Source organism: Kogia breviceps, unplaced genomic scaffold, assembly GCF_026419965.1.
Source record: "Kogia breviceps isolate mKogBre1 unplaced genomic scaffold, mKogBre1 haplotype 1 scaffold_49, whole genome shotgun sequence".
In the NCBI taxonomy this organism is placed as follows: Eukaryota; Metazoa; Chordata; class Mammalia; order Artiodactyla; family Physeteridae; genus Kogia; species Kogia breviceps.
Window position 1 is genome coordinate 3,416,107 of NW_026711928.1, and position 24,211 is coordinate 3,440,317.

A 24,211-nucleotide genomic window follows, 5' to 3' on the forward strand; every position below is an offset into this window, starting at 1 on the left:
TCCAGTTGATTGAGCAAGGACTAGGTCGTGTCCATTCCATATTCGGTTTTCGGAAGGGTATCTGTGCTCATTTCAAACTCGAGTTTTATGCGTCACCCCACCTCACCTTTCCCCTGAAGCAGGCATAAGTGTGTTTTCTAAAAGCGTGACTCTGTTCTGTTTGGGGATTCAGTGCATGGGGAGCGATTTTTACATTCCCTCGATAAGTGATATCATAAGTTTCTTTTTTTGTGGGACTTATTTCACTGAGGATGATCGTACCTAAATCCACTCAGGATGCTGCTACCAGCCTCATGACGTGGATTTCATGGCTGAGTGACACTCCATTGGACCTACGTAGCACCACTTGTCCACTTGTCCACTTGTCTTTGTCCACTTGTCCACTCGTCTTTGTCCACTTGGCTCTTTCCTGGGATATGAAACGTGTACCGGAGTGGAGGTTCTTGTCAAGACAGCAGCCCTCAACTTTGGGGTCCCTGTGTCTGGTTGATTTTTTCATTTTCCCAAGGTCAACGCCCATGTGTGGAAGTGCCCTATGCTCTGTGGTTCTGTGTTTTCCATGGTTTGGGAAAGAGGATACACTTGTGAAGATTGGCTGTTGGCCATTGACATCCCGCCCATCAGCTTAACAAGGCTCCCTTGACTCCGTGGGCTGTCCTGCCTTTCTGGTTTTTAGACTTTTTTCGCCTGGCCCTTTTGCCCCAGGGGGGGGGCGAGAGATTTCTTTGTAGTGCTGATTTGCTCTCCCAGGTTGCTTGGTTGGCCAAAAAGGGCGTATGCGTTTTTTCCTGAATATATTCAGGAAAAAACGCATACGCCCTTTTTGGCCAACCGCATCATTGTCCACGTTCTGGCGCTTTTCATGTGCTATCGGGGCCATTCCGATGTACCCGTTGACATCCGTTTCCTGCAGTTCTGCCTTGCGTTCAGCGCCTCTTCGTAGCCTGACCTCAATATATTTTGGGGCGATAGTTATCGTTTAGAACTCTGCAGGTTTGGGAAGTGCAGTGCCCCTGAGCTCCATTTCCCAAGTCGCTTTTTTGTGAGTGGGACGCAACACGGCTGGATGGCTTCACGCCCTATTGTCGATCCGGGGTGGCAGGCTGAACCTCTGGTGAATTCTTCTTCGTGATGGGAAATGAGAGTGACATGTGCCCGACCAAACACCTCCAGCGAGTCTCTCATTGGTTCCCCCTCTTGCAGTTCATCCTGCGGACAAATTGCAGACGGTACGAAAGAGGCATGGAAAGGCGCCGAGTCTCCAAGTGGGGAGATTGTTAGTAAGGGGGCCTGAATGGAGAGCACGAGCACCAGGAGATGAAAACTGAGGTGAGTTTCAGAAAGCTTTCCCGATCCCTCGGTGTAGCAACCGCTGGGTTTCCAATGAGTGCTTTCGCTGTCGGAAGATTGCGTTGAACCTGGAGAGTTGGGACCCATGGAATGGGGAGCACGCAGGATTCCTTTCAAGGGTCTGCATTTGCTTTCCCAACCTCACCAATCGTCTCAGCCCCAAGAGTGTCCAGCCTTATGTCTTCTGCCGCTGGGGCTGTAGATGTGGTCAATCCTGGTTGCATGCCAGTCCCTGAACGCATTTTGGAAGAATTTCTCTCTGTTTTGCCCTGCTTGTTTCTTCTTTATGTTGGAAATGTATCCTCAGAATGGGTCTGAGCTGATTTTCCCTGCTGGTTTTAGGCCGCTTTACACACACTTGATGCACTTACACAGAGATATCAAGACTTAGCTTTGAAGATGCTTACTAGTCGGATAGATACTTGTGCGATGAACAGGGTCTGGTGAGTCCAGTTGATTGAGCAAGGAGTAGGTCGTGTCCATTCCATATTCGGTTTTCGGAAGTGTATCTGTGCTCATTTCAAAGTCGAGTTTTATGCGTCACCCCACCTCACCTTTCCCCTGAAGCAGGCATAAGTGTGTTTTCTAAAAGCGTGACTCTGTTCTGTTTGGGGATTCAGTGCATGGGGAGCGATTTTTACATTCCCTCGATAAGTGATATCATAAGTTTCTTTTTTTGTGGGACTTATTTCACTGAGGATGATCGTACCTAAATCCACTCAGGATGCTGCTACCAGCCTCATGACGTGGATTTCATGGCTGAGTGACACTCCATTGGACCTACGTAGCACCACTTGTCCACTTGTCCACTTGTCTTTGTCCACTTGTCCACTCGTCTTTGTCCACTTGGCTCTTTCCTGGGATATGAAACGTGTACCGGAGTGGAGGTTCTTGTCAAGACAGCAGCCCTCAACTTTGGGGTCCCTGTGTCTGGTTGATTTTTTCATTTTCCCAAGGTCAACGCCCATGTGTGGAAGTGCCCTATGCTCTGTGGTTCTGTGTTTTCCATGGTTTGGGAAAGAGGATACACTTGTGAAGATTGGCTGTTGGCCATTGACATCCCGCCCATCAGCTTAACAAGGCTCCCTTGACTCCGTGGGCTGTCCTGCCTTTCTGGTTTTTAGACTTTTTTCGCCTGGCCCTTTTGCCCCAGGGGGGGGGCGAGAGATTTCTTTGTAGTGCTGATTTGCTCTCCCAGGTTGCTTGGTTGGCCAAAAAGGGCGTATGCGTTTTTTCCTGAATATATTCAGGAAAAAACGCATACGCCCTTTTTGGCCAACCGCATCATTGTCCACGTTCTGGCGCTTTTCATGTGCTATCGGGGCCATTCCGATGTACCCGTTGACATCCGTTTCCTGCAGTTCTGCCTTGCGTTCAGCGCCTCTTCGTAGCCTGACCTCAATATATTTTGGGGCGATAGTTATCGTTTAGAACTCTGCAGGTTTGGGAAGTGCAGTGCCCCTGAGCTCCATTTCCCAAGTCGCTTTTTTGTGAGTGGGACGCAACACGGCTGGATGGCTTCACGCCCTATTGTCGATCCGGGGTGGCAGGCTGAACCTCTGGTGAATTCTTCTTCGTGATGGGAAATGAGAGTGACATGTGCCCGACCAAACACCTCCAGCGAGTCTCTCATTGGTTCCCCCTCTTGCAGTTCATCCTGCGGACAAATTGCAGACGGTACGAAAGAGGCATGGAAAGGCGCCGAGTCTCCAAGTGGGGAGATTGTTAGTAAGGGGGCCTGAATGGAGAGCACGAGCACCAGGAGATGAAAACTGAGGTGAGTTTCAGAAAGCTTTCCCGATCCCTCGGTGTAGCAACCGCTGGGTTTCCAATGAGTGCTTTCGCTGTCGGAAGATTGCGTTGAACCTGGAGAGTTGGGACCCATGGAATGGGGAGCACGCAGGATTCCTTTCAAGGGTCTGCATTTGCTTTCCCAACCTCACCAATCGTCTCAGCCCCAAGAGTGTCCAGCCTTATGTCTTCTGCCGCTGGGGCTGTAGATGTGGTCAATCCTGGTTGCATGCCAGTCCCTGAACGCATTTTGGAAGAATTTCTCTCTGTTTTGCCCTGCTTGTTTCTTCTTTATGTTGGAAATGTATCCTCAGAATGGGTCTGAGCTGATTTTCCCTGCTGGTTTTAGGCCGCTTTACACACACTTGATGCACTTACACAGAGATATCAAGACTTAGCTTTGAAGATGCTTACTAGTCGGATAGATACTTGTGCGATGAACAGGGTCTGGTGAGTCCAGTTGATTGAGCAAGGAGTAGGTCGTGTCCATTCCATATTCGGTTTTCGGAAGGGTATCTGTGCTCATTTCAAACTCGAGTTTTATGCGTCACCCCACCTCACCTTTCCCCTGAAGCAGGCATAAGTGTGTTTTCTAAAAGCGTGACTCTGTTCTGTTTGGGGATTCAGTGCATGGGGAGCGATTTTTACATTCCCTCGATAAGTGATATCATAAGTTTCTTTTTTTGTGGGACTTATTTCACTGAGGATGATCGTACCTAAATCCACTCAGGATGCTGCTACCAGCCTCATGACGTGGATTTCATGGCTGAGTGACACTCCATTGGACCTACGTAGCACCACTTGTCCACTTGTCCACTTGTCTTTGTCCACTTGTCCACTCGTCTTTGTCCACTTGGCTCTTTCCTGGGATATGAAACGTGTACCGGAGTGGAGGTTCTTGTCAAGACAGCAGCCCTCAACTTTGGGGTCCCTGTGTCTGGTTGATTTTTTCATTTTCCCAAGGTCAACGCCCATGTGTGGAAGTGCCCTATGCTCTGTGGTTCTGTGTTTTCCATGGTTTGGGAAAGAGGATACACTTGTGAAGATTGGCTGTTGGCCATTGACATCCCGCCCATCAGCTTAACAAGGCTCCCTTGACTCCGTGGGCTGTCCTGCCTTTCTGGTTTTTAGACTTTTTTCGCCTGGCCCTTTTGCCCCAGGGGGGGGGCGAGAGATTTCTTTGTAGTGCTGATTTGCTCTCCCAGGTTGCTTGGTTGGCCAAAAAGGGCGTATGCGTTTTTTCCTGAATATATTCAGGAAAAAACGCATACGCCCTTTTTGGCCAACCGCATCATTGTCCACGTTCTGGCGCTTTTCATGTGCTATCGGGGCCATTCCGATGTACCCGTTGACATCCGTTTCCTGCAGTTCTGCCTTGCGTTCAGCGCCTCTTCGTAGCCTGACCTCAATATATTTTGGGGCGATAGTTATCGTTTAGAACTCTGCAGGTTTGGGAAGTGCAGTGCCCCTGAGCTCCATTTCCCAAGTCGCTTTTTTGTGAGTGGGACGCAACACGGCTGGATGGCTTCACGCCCTATTGTCGATCCGGGGTGGCAGGCTGAACCTCTGGTGAATTCTTCTTCGTGATGGGAAATGAGAGTGACATGTGCCCGACCAAACACCTCCAGCGAGTCTCTCATTGGTTCCCCCTCTTGCAGTTCATCCTGCGGACAAATTGCAGACGGTACGAAAGAGGCATGGAAAGGCGCCGAGTCTCCAAGTGGGGAGATTGTTAGTAAGGGGGCCTGAATGGAGAGCACGAGCACGAGGAGATGAAAACTGAGGTGAGTTTCAGAAAGCTTTCCCGATCCCTCGGTGTAGCAACCGCTGGGTTTCCAATGAGTGCTTTCGCTGTCGGAAGATTGCGTTGAACCTGGAGAGTTGGGACCCATGGAATGGGGAGCACGCAGGATTCCTTTCAAGGGTCTGCATTTGCTTTCCCAACCTCACCAATCGTCTCAGCCCCAAGAGTGTCCAGCCTTATGTCTTCTGCCGCTGGGGCTGTAGATGTGGTCAATCCTGGTTGCATGCCAGTCCCTGAACGCATTTTGGAAGAATTTCTCTCTGTTTTGCCCTGCTTGTTTCTTCTTTATGTTGGAAATGTATCCTCAGAATGGGTCTGAGCTGATTTTCCCTGCTGGTTTTAGGCCGCTTTACACACACTTGATGCACTTACACAGAGATATCAAGACTTAGCTTTGAAGATGCTTACTAGTCGGATAGATACTTGTGCGATGAACAGGGTCTGGTGAGTCCAGTTGATTGAGCAAGGAGTAGGTCGTGTCCATTCCATATTCGGTTTTCGGAAGGGTATCTGTGCTCATTTCAAAGTCGAGTTTTATGCGTCACCCCACCTCACCTTTCCCCTGAAGCAGGCATAAGTGTGTTTTCTAAAAGCGTGACTCTGTTCTGTTTGGGGATTCAGTGCATGGGGAGCGATTTTTACATTCCCTCGATAAGTGATATCATAAGTTTCTTTTTTTGTGGGACTTATTTCACTGAGGATGATCGTACCTAAATCCACTCAGCATGCTGCTACCAGCCTCATGACGTGGATTTCATGGCTGAGTGACACTCCATTGGACCTACGTAGCACCACTTGTCCACTTGTCCACTTGTCTTTGTCCACTTGTCCACTCGTCTTTGTCCACTTGGCTCTTTCCTGGGATATGAAACGTGTACCGGAGTGGAGGTTCTTGTCAAGACAGCAGCCCTCAACTTTGGGGTCCCTGTGTCTGGTTGATTTTTTCATTTTCCCAAGGTCAACGCCCATGTGTGGAAGTGCCCTATGCTCTGTGGTTCTGTGTTTTCCATGGTTTGGGAAAGAGGATACACTTGTGAAGATTGGCTGTTGGCCATTGACATCCCGCCCATCAGCTTAACAAGGCTCCCTTGACTCCGTGGGCTGTCCTGCCTTTCTGGTTTTTAGACTTTTTTCGCCTGGCCCTTTTGCCCCGGGGGGGGGCGAGAGATTTCTTTGTAGTGCTGATTTGCTCTCCCAGGTTGCTTGGTTGGCCAAAAAGGGCGTATGCGTTTTTTCCTGAATATATTCAGGAAAAAACGCATACGCCCTTTTTGGCCAACCGCATCATTGTCCACGTTCTGGCGCTTTTCATGTGCTATCGGGGCCATTCCGATGTACCCGTTGACATCCGTTTCCTGCAGTTCTGCCTTGCGTTCAGCGCCTCTTCGTAGCCTGACCTCAATATATTTTGGGGCGATAGTTATCGTTTAGAACTCTGCAGGTTTGGGAAGTGCAGTGCCCCTGAGCTCCATTTCCCAAGTCGCTTTTTTGTGAGTGGGACGCAACACGGCTGGATGGCTTCACGCCCTATTGTCGATCCGGGGTGGCAGGCTGAACCGCTGGTGAATTCTTCTTCGTGATGGGAAATGAGAGTGACATGTGCCCGACCAAACACCTCCAGCGAGTCTCTCATTGGTTCCCCCTCTTGCAGTTCATCCTGCGGACAAATTGCAGACGGTACGAAAGAGGCATGGAAAGGCGCCGAGTCTCCAAGTGGGGAGATTGTTAGTAAGGGGGCCTGAATGGAGAACACGAGCACCAGGAGATGAAAACTGAGGTGAGTTTCAGAAAGCTTTCCCGATCCCACGGTGTAGCATCCGCTGGGTTTCCAATGAGTGCTTTCGCTGTCGGAAGATTGCGTTGAACCTGGAGAGTTGGGACCCATGGAATGGGGAGCACGCAGGATTCCTTTCAAGGGTCTGCATTTGCTTTCCCAACCTCACCAATCGTCTCAGCCCCAAGAGTGTCCAGCCTTATGTCTTCTGCCGCTGGGGCTGTAGATGTGGTCAATCCTGGTTGCATGCCAGTCCCTGAACGCATTTTGGAAGAATTTCTCTCTGTTTTGCCCTGCTTGTTTCTTCTTTATGTTGGAAATGTATCCTCAGAATGGGTCTGAGCTGATTTTCCCTGCTGGTTTTAGGCCGCTTTACACACACTTGATGCACTTACACAGAGATATCAAGACTTAGCTTTGAAGATGCTTACTAGTCGGATAGATACTTGTGCGATGAACAGGGTCTGGTGAGTCCAGTTGATTGAGCAAGGAGTAGGTCGTGTCCATTCCATATTCGGTTTTCGGAAGTGTATCTGTGCTCATTTCAAAGTCGAGTTTTATGCGTCACCCCACCTCACCTTTCCCCTGAAGCAGGCATAAGTGTGTTTTCTAAAAGCGTGACTCTGTTCTGTTTGGGGATTCAGTGCATGGGGAGCGATTTTTACATTCCCTCGATAAGTGATATCATAAGTTTCTTTTTTTGTGGGACTTATTTCACTGAGGATGATCGTACCTAAATCCACTCAGGATGCTGCTACCAGCCTCATGACGTGGATTTCATGGCTGAGTGACACTCCATTGGACCTACGTAGCACCACTTGTCCACTTGTCCACTTGTCTTTGTCCACTTGTCCACTCGTCTTTGTCCACTTGGCTCTTTCCTGGGATATGAAACGTGTACCGGAGTGGAGGTTCTTGTCAAGACAGCAGCCCTCAACTTTGGGGTCCCTGTGTCTGGTTGATTTTTTCATTTTCCCAAGGTCAACGCCCATGTGTGGAAGTGCCCTATGCTCTGTGGTTCTGTGTTTTCCATGGTTTGGGAAAGAGGATACACTTGTGAAGATTGGCTGTTGGCCATTGACATCCCGCCCATCAGCTTAACAAGGCTCCCTTGACTCCGTGGGCTGTCCTGCCTTTCTGGTTTTTAGACTTTTTTCGCCTGGCCCTTTTGCCCCAGGGGGGGGGCGAGAGATTTCTTTGTAGTGCTGATTTGCTCTCCCAGGTTGCTTGGTTGGCCAAAAAGGGCGTATGCGTTTTTTCCTGAATATATTCAGGAAAAAACGCATACGCCCTTTTTGGCCAACCGCATCATTGTCCACGTTCTGGCGCTTTTCATGTGCTATCGGGGCCATTCCGATGTACCCGTTGACATCCGTTTCCTGCAGTTCTGCCTTGCGTTCAGCGCCTCTTCGTAGCCTGACCTCAATATATTTTGGGGCGATAGTTATCGTTTAGAACTCTGCAGGTTTGGGAAGTGCAGTGCCCCTGAGCTCCATTTCCCAAGTCGCTTTTTTGTGAGTGGGACGCAACACGGCTGGATGGCTTCACGCCCTATTGTCGATCCGGGGTGGCAGGCTGAACCTCTGGTGAATTCTTCTTCGTGATGGGAAATGAGAGTGACATGTGCCCGACCAAACACCTCCAGCGAGTCTCTCATTGGTTCCCCCTCTTGCAGTTCATCCTGCGGACAAATTGCAGACGGTACGAAAGAGGCATGGAAAGGCGCCGAGTCTCCAAGTGGGGAGATTGTTAGTAAGGGGGCCTGAATGGAGAGCACGAGCACCAGGAGATGAAAACTGAGGTGAGTTTCAGAAAGCTTTCCCGATCCCTCGGTGTAGCAACCGCTGGGTTTCCAATGAGTGCTTTCGCTGTCGGAAGATTGCGTTGAACCTGGAGAGTTGGGACCCATGGAATGGGGAGCACGCAGGATTCCTTTCAAGGGTCTGCATTTGCTTTCCCAACCTCACCAATCGTCTCAGCCCCAAGAGTGTCCAGCCTTATGTCTTCTGCCGCTGGGGCTGTAGATGTGGTCAATCCTGGTTGCATGCCAGTCCCTGAACGCATTTTGGAAGAATTTCTCTCTGTTTTGCCCTGCTTGTTTCTTCTTTATGTTGGAAATGTATCCTCAGAATGGGTCTGAGCTGATTTTCCCTGCTGGTTTTAGGCCGCTTTACACACACTTGATGCACTTACACAGAGATATCAAGACTTAGCTTTGAAGATGCTTACTAGTCGGATAGATACTTGTGCGATGAACAGGGTCTGGTGAGTCCAGTTGATTGAGCAAGGAGTAGGTCGTGTCCATTCCATATTCGGTTTTCGGAAGGGTATCTGTGCTCATTTCAAACTCGAGTTTTATGCGTCACCCCACCTCACCTTTCCCCTGAAGCAGGCATAAGTGTGTTTTCTAAAAGCGTGACTCTGTTCTGTTTGGGGATTCAGTGCATGGGGAGCGATTTTTACATTCCCTCGATAAGTGATATCATAAGTTTCTTTTTTTGTGGGACTTATTTCACTGAGGATGATCGTACCTAAATCCACTCAGGATGCTGCTACCAGCCTCATGACGTGGATTTCATGGCTGAGTGACACTCCATTGGACCTACGTAGCACCACTTGTCCACTTGTCCACTTGTCTTTGTCCACTTGTCCACTCGTCTTTGTCCACTTGGCTCTTTCCTGGGATATGAAACGTGTACCGGAGTGGAGGTTCTTGTCAAGACAGCAGCCCTCAACTTTGGGGTCCCTGTGTCTGGTTGATTTTTTCATTTTCCCAAGGTCAACGCCCATGTGTGGAAGTGCCCTATGCTCTGTGGTTCTGTGTTTTCCATGGTTTGGGAAAGAGGATACACTTGTGAAGATTGGCTGTTGGCCATTGACATCCCGCCCATCAGCTTAACAAGGCTCCCTTGACTCCGTGGGCTGTCCTGCCTTTCTGGTTTTTAGACTTTTTTCGCCTGGCCCTTTTGCCCCAGGGGGGGGGCGAGAGATTTCTTTGTAGTGCTGATTTGCTCTCCCAGGTTGCTTGGTTGGCCAAAAAGGGCGTATGCGTTTTTTCCTGAATATATTCAGGAAAAAACGCATACGCCCTTTTTGGCCAACCGCATCATTGTCCACGTTCTGGCGCTTTTCATGTGCTATCGGGGCCATTCCGATGTACCCGTTGACATCCGTTTCCTGCAGTTCTGCCTTGCGTTCAGCGCCTCTTCGTAGCCTGACCTCAATATATTTTGGGGCGATAGTTATCGTTTAGAACTCTGCAGGTTTGGGAAGTGCAGTGCCCCTGAGCTCCATTTCCCAAGTCGCTTTTTTGTGAGTGGGACGCAACACGGCTGGATGGCTTCACGCCCTATTGTCGATCCGGGGTGGCAGGCTGAACCTCTGGTGAATTCTTCTTCGTGATGGGAAATGAGAGTGACATGTGCCCGACCAAACACCTCCAGCGAGTCTCTCATTGGTTCCCCCTCTTGCAGTTCATCCTGCGGACAAATTGCAGACGGTACGAAAGAGGCATGGAAAGGCGCCGAGTCTCCAAGTGGGGAGATTGTTAGTAAGGGGGCCTGAATGGAGAGCACGAGCACGAGGAGATGAAAACTGAGGTGAGTTTCAGAAAGCTTTCCCGATCCCTCGGTGTAGCAACCGCTGGGTTTCCAATGAGTGCTTTCGCTGTCGGAAGATTGCGTTGAACCTGGAGAGTTGGGACCCATGGAATGGGGAGCACGCAGGATTCCTTTCAAGGGTCTGCATTTGCTTTCCCAACCTCACCAATCGTCTCAGCCCCAAGAGTGTCCAGCCTTATGTCTTCTGCCGCTGGGGCTGTAGATGTGGTCAATCCTGGTTGCATGCCAGTCCCTGAACGCATTTTGGAAGAATTTCTCTCTGTTTTGCCCTGCTTGTTTCTTCTTTATGTTGGAAATGTATCCTCAGAATGGGTCTGAGCTGATTTTCCCTGCTGGTTTTAGGCCGCTTTACACACACTTGATGCACTTACACAGAGATATCAAGACTTAGCTTTGAAGATGCTTACTAGTCGGATAGATACTTGTGCGATGAACAGGGTCTGGTGAGTCCAGTTGATTGAGCAAGGAGTAGGTCGTGTCCATTCCATATTCGGTTTTCGGAAGGGTATCTGTGCTCATTTCAAAGTCGAGTTTTATGCGTCACCCCACCTCACCTTTCCCCTGAAGCAGGCATAAGTGTGTTTTCTAAAAGCGTGACTCTGTTCTGTTTGGGGATTCAGTGCATGGGGAGCGATTTTTACATTCCCTCGATAAGTGATATCATAAGTTTCTTTTTTTGTGGGACTTATTTCACTGAGGATGATCGTACCTAAATCCACTCAGCATGCTGCTACCAGCCTCATGACGTGGATTTCATGGCTGAGTGACACTCCATTGGACCTACGTAGCACCACTTGTCCACTTGTCCACTTGTCTTTGTCCACTTGTCCACTCGTCTTTGTCCACTTGGCTCTTTCCTGGGATATGAAACGTGTACCGGAGTGGAGGTTCTTGTCAAGACAGCAGCCCTCAACTTTGGGGTCCCTGTGTCTGGTTGATTTTTTCATTTTCCCAAGGTCAACGCCCATGTGTGGAAGTGCCCTATGCTCTGTGGTTCTGTGTTTTCCATGGTTTGGGAAAGAGGATACACTTGTGAAGATTGGCTGTTGGCCATTGACATCCCGCCCATCAGCTTAACAAGGCTCCCTTGACTCCGTGGGCTGTCCTGCCTTTCTGGTTTTTAGACTTTTTTCGCCTGGCCCTTTTGCCCCGGGGGGGGGGCGAGAGATTTCTTTGTAGTGCTGATTTGCTCTCCCAGGTTGCTTGGTTGGCCAAAAAGGGCGTATGCGTTTTTTCCTGAATATATTCAGGAAAAAACGCATACGCCCTTTTTGGCCAACCGCATCATTGTCCACGTTCTGGCGCTTTTCATGTGCTATCGGGGCCATTCCGATGTACCCGTTGACATCCGTTTCCTGCAGTTCTGCCTTGCGTTCAGCGCCTCTTCGTAGCCTGACCTCAATATATTTTGGGGCGATAGTTATCGTTTAGAACTCTGCAGGTTTGGGAAGTGCAGTGCCCCTGAGCTCCATTTCCCAAGTCGCTTTTTTGTGAGTGGGACGCAACACGGCTGGATGGCTTCACGCCCTATTGTCGATCCGGGGTGGCAGGCTGAACCGCTGGTGAATTCTTCTTCGTGATGGGAAATGAGAGTGACATGTGCCCGACCAAACACCTCCAGCGAGTCTCTCATTGGTTCCCCCTCTTGCAGTTCATCCTGCGGACAAATTGCAGACGGTACGAAAGAGGCATGGAAAGGCGCCGAGTCTCCAAGTGGGGAGATTGTTAGTAAGGGGGCCTGAATGGAGAACACGAGCACCAGGAGATGAAAACTGAGGTGAGTTTCAGAAAGCTTTCCCGATCCCACGGTGTAGCATCCGCTGGGTTTCCAATGAGTGCTTTCGCTGTCGGAAGATTGCGTTGAACCTGGAGAGTTGGGACCCATGGAATGGGGAGCACGCAGGATTCCTTTCAAGGGTCTGCATTTGCTTTCCCAACCTCACCAATCGTCTCAGCCCCAAGAGTGTCCAGCCTTATGTCTTCTGCCGCTGGGGCTGTAGATGTGGTCAATCCTGGTTGCATGCCAGTCCCTGAACGCATTTTGGAAGAATTTCTCTCTGTTTTGCCCTGCTTGTTTCTTCTTTATGTTGGAAATGTATCCTCAGAATGGGTCTGAGCTGATTTTCCCTGCTGGTTTTAGGCCGCTTGACACACACTTGATGCACTTACACAGAGATATCAAGACTTAGCTTTTAAGATGCTTACTAGTCGGATAGATACTTGTGCGATGAACAGGGTCTGGTGAGTCCAGTTGATTGAGCAAGGAGTAGGTCATGTCCATTCCATATTCGGTTTTCGGAAGGGTATCTGTGCTCATTTCAAACTCGAGTTTTATGCGTCACCCCACCTCACCTTTCCCCTGAAGCAGGCATAAGTGTGTTTTCTAAAAGCGTGACTCTGTTCTGTTTGGGGATTCAGTGCATGGGGAGCGATTTTTACATTCCCTCGATAAGTGATATCATAAGTTTCTTTTTTTGTGGGACTTATTTCACTGAGGATGATCGTACCTAAATCCACTCAGGATGCTGCTACCAGCCTCATGACGTGGATTTCATGGCTGAGTGACACTCCATTGGACCTACGTAGCACCACTTGTCCACTTGTCTTTGTCCACTTGTCCACTCGTCTTTGTCCACTTGGCTCTTTCCTGGGATATGAAACGTGTACCGGAGTGGAGGTTCTTGTCAAGACAGCAGCCCTCAACTTTGGGTCCCTGTGTCTGGTTGATTTTTTCATTTTCCCAAGGTCAACGCCCATGTGTGGAAGTGCCCTTTGCTCTGTGGTTCTGTGTTTTACATGGTTTGGGAAAGAGGATACACTTGTGAAGATTGGCTGTTGGCCATTGACATCCCGCCCATCAGCTTAACAAGGCTCCCTTGACTCCGTGGGCTGTCCTGCCTTTCTGGTTTTTAGACTTTTTTCGCCTGGCCCTTTTGCCCCGGGGGGGGCGAGAGATTTCTTTGTAGTGCTGATTTGCTCTCCCAGGTTGCTTGGTTGGCCAAAAAGGGCGTATGCGTTTTTTCCTGAATATATTCAGGAAAAAACGCATACGCCCTTTTTGGCCAACCGCATCATTGTCCACGTTCTGGCGCTTTTCATGTGCTATCGGGGCCATTCCGATGTACCCGTTGACATCCGTTTCCTGCAGTTCTGCCTTGCGTTCAGCGCCTCTTCGTAGCCTGACCTCAATATATTTTGGGGCGATAGTTATCATTTAGAACTCTGCAGGTTTGGGAAGTGCAGTGCCCCTGAGCTCCATTTCCCAAGTCGCTTTTTTGTGAGTGGGACGCAACACGGCTGGATGGCTTCACGCCCTATTGTCGATCCGGGGTGGCAGGCTGAACCTCTGGTGAATTCTTCTTCGTGATGGGAAATGAGAGTGACATGTGCCTGACCAAACACCTCCAGCGAGTCTCTCATTGGTTCCCCCTCTTGCAGTTCATCCTGCGGACAAATTGCAGACGGTACGAAAGAGGCATGGAAAGGCGCCGAGTCTCCAAGTGGGGAGATTGTTAGTAAGGGGGCCTGAATGGAGAACACGAGCACCAGGAGATGAAAACTGAGGTGAGTTTCAGAAAGCTTTCCCGATCCCACGGTGTAGCATCCGCTGGGTTTCCAATGAGTGCTTTCGCTGTCGGAAGATTGCGTTGAACCTGGAGAGTTGGGACCCATGGAATGGGGAGCACGCAGGATTCCTTTCAAGGGTCTGCATTTGCTTTCCCAACCTCACCAATCGTCTCAGCCCCAAGAGTGTCCAGCCTTATGTCTTCTGCCGCTGGGGCTGTAGATGTGGTCAATCCTGGTTGCATGCCAGTCCCTGAACGCATTTTGGAAGAATTTCTCTCTGTTTTGCCCTGCTTGTTTCTTCTTTATGTTGGAAATGTAGCCTCAGAATGGGTCTGAGCTGATTTTCCCTGCTGGTTTTAGGCCGCTTTACACACACTTGATGCACTTACACAGAGATATCAAGACTTAGCTTTGAAGATGCTTACTAGTCGGATAGATACTTGTGCGATGAACAGGGTCTGGTGAGTCCAGTTGATTGAGCAAGGAGTAGGTCGTGTCCATTCCATATTCGGTTTTCGGAAGGGTATCTGTGCTCATTTCAAACTCGAGTTTTATGCGTCACCCCACCTCACCTTTCCCCTGAAGCAGGCATAAGTGTGTTTTCTAAAAGCGTGACTCTGTTCTGTTTGGGGATTCAGTGCATGGGGAGCGATTTTTACATTCCCTCGATAAGTGATATCATAAGTTTCTTTTTTTGTGGGACTTATTTCACTGAGGATGATCGTACCTAAATCCACTCAGGATGCTGCTACCAGCCTCATGACGTGGATTTCATGGCTGAGTGACACTCCATTGGACCTACGTAGCACCACTTGTCCACTTGTCCACTTGTCTTTGTCCACTTGTCCACTCGTCTTTGTCCACTTGGCTCTTTCCTGGGATATGAAACGTGTACCGGAGTGGAGGTTCTTGTCAAGACAGCAGCCCTCAACTTTGGGTCCCTGTGTCTGGTTGATTTTTTCATTTTCCCAAGGTCAACGCCCATGTGTGGAAGTGCCCTTTGCTCTGTGGTTCTGTGTTTTACATGGTTTGGGAAAGAGGATACACTTGTGAAGATTGGCTGTTGGCCATTGACATCCCGCCCATCAGCTTAACAAGGCTCCCTTGACTCCGTGGGCTGTCCTGCCTTTCTGGTTTTTAGACTTTTTTCGCCTGGCCCTTTTGCCCCGGGGGCGGCGAGAGATTTCTTTGTAGTGCTGATTTGCTCTCCCAGGTTGCTTGGTTGGCCAAAAAGGGCGTATGCGTTTTTTCCTGAATATATTCAGGAAAAAACGCATACGCCCTTTTTGGCCAACCGCATCATTGTCCACGTTCTGGCGCTTTTCATGTGCTATCGGGGCCATTCCGATGTACCCGTTGACATCCGTTTCCTGCAGTTCTGCCTTGCGTTCAGCGCCTCTTCGTAGCCTGACCTCAATATATTTTGGGGCGATAGTTATCGTTTAGAACTCTGCAGGTTTGGGAAGTGCAGTGCCCCTGAGCTCCATTTCCCAAGTCGCTTTTTTGTGAGTGGGACGCAACACGGCTGGATGGCTTCACGCCCTATTGTCGATCCGGGGTGGCAGGCTGAACCGCTGGTGAATTCTTCTTCGTGATGGGAAATGAGAGTGACATGTGCCCGACCAAACACCTCCAGCGAGTCTCTCATTGGTTCCCCCTCTTGCAGTTCATCCTGCGGACAAATTGCAGACGGTACGAAAGAGGCATGGAAAGGCGCCGAGTCTCCAAGTGGGGAGATTGTTAGTAAGGGGGCCTGAATGGAGAACACGAGCACCAGGAGATGAAAACTGAGGTGAGTTTCAGAAAGCTTTCCCGATCCCACGGTGTAGCATCCGCTGGGTTTCCAATGAGTGCTTTCGCTGTCGGAAGATTGCGTTGAACCTGGAGAGTTGGGACCCATGGAATGGGGAGCACGCAGGATTCCTTTCAAGGGTCTGCATTTGCTTTCCCAACCTCACCAATCGTCTCAGCCCCAAGAGTGTCCAGCCTTATGTCTTCTGCCGCTGGGGCTGTAGATGTGGTCAATCCTGGTTGCATGCCAGTCCCTGAACGCATTTTGGAAGAATTTCTCTCTGTTTTGCCCTGCTTGTTTCTTCTTTATGTTGGAAATGTATCCTCAGAATGGGTCTGAGCTGATTTTCCCTGCTGGTTTTAGGCCGCTTTACACACACTTGATGCACTTACACAGAGATATCAAGACTTAGCTTTTAAGATGCTTACTAGTCGGATAGATACTTGTGCGATGAACAGGGTCTGGTGAGTCCAGTTGATTGAGCAAGGAGTAGGTCGTGTCCATTCCATATTCGGTTTTCGGAAGGGTATCTGTGCTCATTTCAAACTCGAGTTTTATGCGTCACCCCACCTCACCGTTCCCCTGAAGCAGTCATAAGTGTGTTTTCTAAAAGCGTGACTCTGTTCTGTTTGGGGATTCAGTGCATGGGGAGCGATTTTTACATTCCCTCGATAAGTGATATCATAAGTTTCTTTTTTTGTGGGACTTATTTCACTGAGGATGATCGTACCTAAATCCACTCAGGATGCTGCTACCAGCCTCATGACGTGGATTTCATGGCTGAGTGACACTCCATTGGACCTACGTAGCACCACTTGTCCACTTGTCCACTTGTCTTTGTCCACTTGTCCACTCGTCTTTGTCCACTTGGCTCTTTCCTGGGATATGAAACGTGTACCGGAGTGGAGGTTCTTGTCAAGACAGCAGCCCTCAACTTTGGGGTCCCTGTGTCTGGTTGATTTTTTCATTTTCCCAAGGTCAACGCCCATGTGTGGAAGTGCCCTATGCTCTGTGGTTCTGTGTTTTACATGGTTTGGGAAAGAGGATACACTTGTGAAGATTGGCTGTTGGCCATTGACATCCCGCCCATCAGCTTAACAAGGCTCCCTTGACTCCGTGGGCTGTCCTGCCTTTCTGGTTTTTAGACTTTTTTCGCCTGGCCCTTTTGCCCCGGGGGGGGGGGGGGGGGGCGAGAGATTTCTTTGTAGTGCTGATTTGCTCTCCCAGGTTGCTTGGTTGGCCAAAAAGGGCGTATGCGTTTTTTCCTGAATATATTCAGGAAAAAACGCATACGCCCTTTTTGGCCAACCGCATCATTGTCCACGTTCTGGCGCTTTTCATGTGCTATCGGGGCCATTCCGATGTACCCGTTGACATCCGTTTCCTGCAGTTCTGCCTTGCGTTCAGCGCCTCTTCGTAGCCTGACCTCAATATATTTTGGGGCGATAGTTATCGTTTAGAACTCTGCAGGTTTGGGAAGTGCAGTGCCCCTGAGCTCCATTTCCCAAGTCGCTTTTTTGTGAGTGGGACGCAACACGGCTGGATGGCTTCACGCCCTATTGTCGATCCGGGGTGGCAGGCTGAACCGCTGGTGAATTCTTCTTCGTGATGGGAAATGAGAGTGACATGTGCCCGACCAAACACCTCCAGCGAGTCTCTCATTGGTTCCCCCTCTTGCAGTTCATCCTGCGGACAAATTGCAGACGGTACGAAAGAGGCATGGAAAGGCGCCGAGTCTCCAAGTGGGGAGATTGTTAGTAAGGGGGCCTGAATGGAGAACACGAGCACCAGGAGATGAAAACTGAGGTGAGTTTCAGAAAGCTTTCCCGATCCCACGGTGTAGCATCCGCTGGGTTTCCAATGAGTGCTTTCGCTGTCGGAAGATTGCGTTGAACCTGGAGAGTTGGGACCCATGGAATGGGGAGCACGCAGGATTCCTTTCAAGGGTCTGCATTTGCTTTCCCAACCTCACCAATCGTCTCAGCCCCAAGAGTGTCCAGCCTTATGTCTTCTGCCGCTGGGGCTGTAGATGTGGTCAATCCTGGTTGCATGCCAGTCCCTGAACGCATTTTGGAAGAATTTCTCTCTGTTTTGCCCTGCTTGTTTCTTCTTTATGTTGGAAATGTATCCTCAGAATGGGTCTGAGCTGATTTTCCCTGCTGGTTTTAGGCCGCTTTACACACACTTGATGCACTTACACAGAGATATCAAGACTTAGCTTTTAAGATGCTTACTAGTCGGATAGATACTTGTGCGATGAACAGGGTCTGGTGAGTCCAGTTGATTGAGCAAGGAGTAGGTCGTGTCCATTCCATATTCGGATTTCGGAAGGGTATCTGTGCTCATTTCAAACTCGAGTTTTATGCGTCACCCCACCTCACCTTTCCCCTGAAGCAGGCATAAGTGTGTTTTCTAAAAGCGTGACTCTGTTCTGTTTGGGGATTCAGTGCATGGGGAGCGATTTTTACATTCCCTCGATAAGTGATATCATAAGTTTCTTTTTTTGTGGGACTTATTTCACTGAGGATGATCGTACCTAAATCCACTCAGGATGCTGCTACCAGCCTCATGACGTGGATTTCATGGCTGAGTGACACTCCATTGGACCTACGTAGCACCACTTGTCCACTTGTCCACTTGTCTTTGTCCACTTGTCCACTCGTCTTTGTCCACTTGGCTCTTTCCTGGGATATGAAACGTGTACCGGAGTGGAGGTTCTTGTCAAGACAGCAGCCCTCAACTTTGGGGTCCCTGTGTCTGGTTGATTTTTTCATTTTCCCAAGGTCAACGCCCATGTGTGGAAGTGCCCTATGCTCTGTGGTTCTGTGTTTTACATGGTTTGGGAAAGAGGATACACTTGTGAAGATTGGCTGTTGGCCATTGACATCCCGCCCATCAGCTTAACAAGGCTCCCTTGACTCCGTGGCCTGTCCTGCCTTTCTGGTTTTTAGACTTTTTTCGCCTGGCCCTTTTGCCCCGGGGGGGGGGCGAGAGATTTCTTTGTAGTGCTGATTTGCTCTCCCAGGTTGCTTGGTTGGCCAAAAAGGGCGTATGCGTTTTTTCCTGAATATATTCAGGAAAAAACGCATACGCCCTTTTTGGCCAACCGCATCATTGTCCACGTTCTGGCGCTTTTCATGTGCTATCGGGGCTATTCCGATGTACCCGTTGACATCCGTTTCCTGCAGTTCTGCCTTGCGTTCAGCGCCTCTTCGTAGCCTGACCTCAATATATTTTGGGGCGATAGTTATCGTTTAGAACTCTGCAGGTTTGGGAAGTGCAGTGCCCCTGAGCTCCATTTCCCAAGTCGCTTTTTTGTGAGTGGGACGCAACACGGCTGGATGGCTTCACGCCCTATTGTCGATCCGGGGTGGCAGGCTGAACCGCTGGTGAATTCTTCTTCGTGATGGGAAATGAGAGTGACATGTGCCCGACCAAACACCTCCAGCGAGTCTCTCATTGGTTCCCCCTCTTGCAGTTCATCCTGCGGACAAATTGCAGACGGTACGAAAGAGGCATGGAAAGGCGCCGAGTCTCCAAGTGGGGAGATTGTTAGTAAGGGGGCCTGAATGGAGAACACGAGCACCAGGAGATGAAAACTGAGGTGAGTTTCAGAAAGCTTTCCCGATCCCACGGTGTAGCATCCGCTGGGTTTCCAATGAGTGCTTTCGCTGTCGGAAGATTGCGTTGAACCTGGAGAGTTGGGACCCATGGAATGGGGAGCACGCAGGATTCCTTTCAAGGGTCTGCATTTGCTTTCCCAACCTCACCAATCGTCTCAGCCCCAAGAGTGTCCAGCCTTATGTCTTCTGCCGCTGGGGCTGTAGATGTGGTCAATCCTGGTTGCATGCCAGTCCCTGAACGCATTTTGGAAGAATTTCTCTCTGTTTTGCCCTGCTTGTTTCTTCTTTATGTTGGAAATGTATCCTCAGAATGGGTCTGAGCTGATTTTCCCTGCTGGTTTTAGGCCGCTTTACACACACTTGATGCACTTACACAGAGATATCAAGACTTAGCTTTTAAGATGCTTACTAGTCGGATAGATACTTGTGCGATGAACAGGGTCTGGTGAGTCCAGTTGATTGAGCAAGGAGTAGGTCGTGTCCATTCCATATTCGGTTTTCGGAAGGGTATCTGTGCTCATTTCAAACTCGAGTTTTATGCGTCACCCCACCTCACCTTTCCCCTGAAGCAGGCATAAGTGTGTTTTCTAAAAGCGTGACTCTGTTCTGTTTGGGGATTCAGTGCATGGGGAGCGATTTTTACATTCCCTCGATAAGTGATATCATAAGTTTCTTTTTTTGTGGGACTTATTTCACTGAGGATGATCGTACCTAAATCCACTCAGGATGCTGCTACCAGCCTCATGACGTGGATTTCATGGCTGAGTGACACTCCATTGGACCTACGTAGCACCTCTTGTCCACTTGTCCACTTGTCTTTGTCCACTTGTCCACTCGTCTTTGTCCACTTGGCTCTTTCCTGGGATATGAAACGTGTACCGGAGTGGAGGTTCTTGTCAAGACAGCAGCCCTCAACTTTGGGGTCCCTGTGTCTGGTTGATTTTTTCATTTTCCCAAGGTCAACGCCCATGTGTGGAAGTGCCCTATGCTCTGTGGTTCTGTGTTTTCCATGGTTTGGGAAAGAGGATACACTTGTGAAGATTGGCTGTTGGCCATTGACATCCCGCCCATCAGCTTAACAAGGCTCCCTTGACTCCGTGGGCTGTCCTGCCTTTCTGGTTTTTAGACTTTTTTCGCCTGGCCCTTTTGCCCCGGGGGGGGGGCGAGAGATTTCTTTGTAGTGCTGATTTGCTCTCCCAGGTTGCTTGGTTGGCCAAAAAGGGCGTATGCGTTTTTTCCTGAATATATTCAGGAAAAAACGCATACGCCCTTTTTGGCCAACCGCATCATTGTCCACGTTCTGGCGCTTTTCATGTGCTATCGGGGCCATTCCGATGTACCCGTTGACATCCGTTTCCTGCAGTTCTGCCTTGCGTTCAGCGCCTCTTCGTAGCCTGACCTCAATATATTTTGGGGCGATAGTTATCGTTTAGAACTCTGCAGGTTTGGGAAGTGCAGTGCCCCTGAGCTCCATTTCCCAAGTCGCTTTTTTGTGAGTGGGACGCAACACGGCTGGATGGCTTCACGCCCTATTGTCGATCCGGGGTGGCAGGCTGAACCGCTGGTGAATTCTTCTTCGTGATGGGAAATGAGAGTGACATGTGCCCGACCAAACACCTCCAGCGTGTCTCTCATTGGTTCCCCCTCTTGCAGTTCATCCTGCGGACAAATTGCAGACGGTACGAAAGAGGCATGGAAAGGCGCCGAGTCTCCAAGTGGGGAGATTGTTAGTAAGGGGGCCTGAATGGAGAACACGAGCACCAGGAGATGAAAACTGAGGTGAGTTTCAGAAAGCTTTCCCGATCCCACGGTGTAGCAACCGCTGGGTTTCCAATGAGTGCTTTCGCTGTCGGAAGATTGCGTTGAACCTGGAGAGTTGGGACCCATGGAATGGGGAGCACGCAGGATTCCTTTCAAGGGTCTGCATTTGCTTTCCCAACCTCACCAATCGTCTCAGCCCCAAGAGTGTCCAGCCTTATGTCTTCTGCCGCTGGGGCTGTAGATGTGGTCAATCCTGGTTGCATGCCAGTCCCTGAACGCATTTTGGAAGAATTTCTCTCTGTTTTGCCCTGCTTGTTTCTTCTTTATGTTGGAAATGTATCCTCAGAATGGGTCTGAGCTGATTTTCCCTGCTGGTTTTAGGCCGCTTTACACACACTTGATGCACTTACACAGAGATATCAAGACTTAGCTTTTAAGATGCTTACTAGTCGGATAGATACTTGTGCGATGAACAGGGTCTGGTGAGTCCAGTTGATTGAGCAAGGAGTAGGTCGTGTCCATTCCATATTCGGTTTTCGGAAGGGTATCTGTGCTCATTTCAAACTCGAGTTTTATGCGTCACCCCACCTCACCTTTCCCCTGAAGCAGGCATAAGTGTGTTTTCTAAAAGCGTGACTCTGTTCTGTTTGGGGATTCAGTGCATGGGGAGCGATTTTTACATTCCCTCGATAAGTGATATCATAAGTTTCTTTTTTTGTGGGACTTATTTCACTGAGGATGATCGTACCTAAATCCACTCAGGATGCTGCTACCAGCCTCTTGACGTGGATTTCATGGCTGAGTGACACTCCATTGGACCTACGTAGCACCACTTGTCCACTTGTCCACTTGTCTTTGTCCACTTGTCCACTCGTCTTTGTCCACTTGGCTCTTTCCTGGGATATGAAGCGTGTACCGGAGTGGAGGTTCTTGTCAAGACAGCAGCCCTCAACTTTGGGGTCCCTGTGTCTGGTTGATTTTTTCATTTTCCCAAGGTCAACGCCCATGTGTGGAAGTGCCCTATGCTCTGTGGTTCTGTGTTTTACATGGTTTGGGAAAGAGGATACACTTGTGAAGATTGGCTGTTGGCCATTGACATCCCGCCCATCAGCTTAACAAGGCTCCCTTGACTCCGTGGGCTGTCCTGCCTTTCTGGTTTTTAGACTTTTTTCGCCTGGCCCTTTTGCCCCGGGGGGGGGGCGAGAGATTTCTTTGTAGTGCTGATTTGCTCTCCCAGGTTGCTTGGTTGGCCAAAAAGGGCGTATGCGTTTTTTCCTGAATATATTCAGGAAAAAACGCATACGCCCTTTTTGGCCAACCGCATCATTGTCCACGTTCTGGCGCTTTTCATGTGCTATCGGGGCCATTCCGATGTACCCGTTGACATCCGTTTCCTGCAGTTCTGCCTTGCGTTCAGCGCCTCTTCGTAGCCTGACCTCAATATATTTTGGGGCGATAGTTATCGTTTAGAACTCTGCAGGTTTGGGAAGTGCAGTGCCCCTGAGCTCCATTTCCCAAGTCGCTTTTTTGTGAGTGGGACGCAACACGGCTGGATGGCTTCACGCCCTATTGTCGATCCGGGGTGGCAGGCTGAACCGCTGGTGAATTCTTCTTCGTGATGGGAAATGAGAGTGACATGTGCCCGACCAAACACCTCCAGCGTGTCTCTCATTGGTTCCCCCTCTTGCAGTTCATCCTGCGGACAAATTGCAGACGGTACGAAAGAGGCATGGAAAGGCGCCGAGTCTCCAAGTGGGGAGATTGTTAGTAAGGGGGCCTGAATGGAGAACACGAGCACCAGGAGATGAAAACTGAGGTGAGTTTCAGAAAGCTTTCCCGATCCCACGGTGTAGCAACCGCTGGGTTTCCAATGAGTGCTTTCGCTGTCGGAAGATTGCGTTGAACCTGGAGAGTTGGGACCCATGGAATGGGGAGCACGCAGGATTCCTTTCAAGGGTCTGCATTTGCTTTCCCAACCTCACCAATCGTCTCAGCCCCAAGAGTGTCCAGCCTTATGTCTTCTGCCGCTGGGGCTGTAGATGTGGTCAATCCTGGTTGCATGCCAGTCCCTGAACGCATTTTGGAAGAATTTCTCTCTGTTTTGCCCTGCTTGTTTCTTCTTTATGTTGGAAATGTATCCTCAGAATGGGTCTGAGCTGATTTTCCCTGCTGGTTTTAGGCCGCTTTACACACACTTGATGCACTTACACAGAGATATCAAGACTTAGCTTTTAAGATGCTTACTAGTCGGATAGATACTTGTGCGATGAACAGGGTCTGGTGAGTCCAGTTGATTGAGCAAGGAGTAGGTCGTGTCCATTCCATATTCGGTTTTCGGAAGGGTATCTGTGCTCATTTCAAACTCGAGTTTTATGCGTCACCCCACCTCACCTTTCCCCTGAAGCAGGCATAAGTGTGTTTTCTAAAAGCGTGACTCTGTTCTGTTTGGGGATTCAGTGCATGGGGAGCGATTTTTACATTCCCTCGATAAGTGATATCATAAGTTTCTTTTTTTGTGGGACTTATTTCACTGAGGATGATCGTACCTAAATCCACTCAGGATGCTGCTACCAGCCTCTTGACGTGGATTTCATGGCTGAGTGACACTCCATTGGACCTACGTAGCACCACTTGTCCACTTGTCCACTTGTCTTTGTCCACTTGTCCACTCGTCTTTGTCCACTTGGCTCTTTCCTGGGATATGAAGCGTGTACCGGAGTGGAGGTTCTTGTCAAGACAGCAGCCCTCAACTTTGGGGTCCCTGTGTCTGGTTGATTTTTTCATTTTCCCAAGGTCAACGCCCATGTGTGGAAGTGCCCTATGCTCTGTGGTTCTGTGTTTTACATGGTTTGGGAAAGAGGATACACTTGTGAAGATTGGCTGTTGGCCATTGACATCCCGCCCATCAGCTTAACAAGGCTCCCTTGACTCCGTGGGCTGTCCTGCCTTTCTGGTTTTTAGACTTTTTTCGCCTGGCCCTTTTGCCCCGGGGGGGGGCGAGAGATTTCTTTGTAGTGCTGATTTGCTCTCCCAGGTTGCTTGGTTGGCCAAAAAGGGCGTATGCGTTTTTTCCTGAATATATTCAGGAAAAAACGCATACGCCCTTTTTGGCCAACCGCATCATTGTCC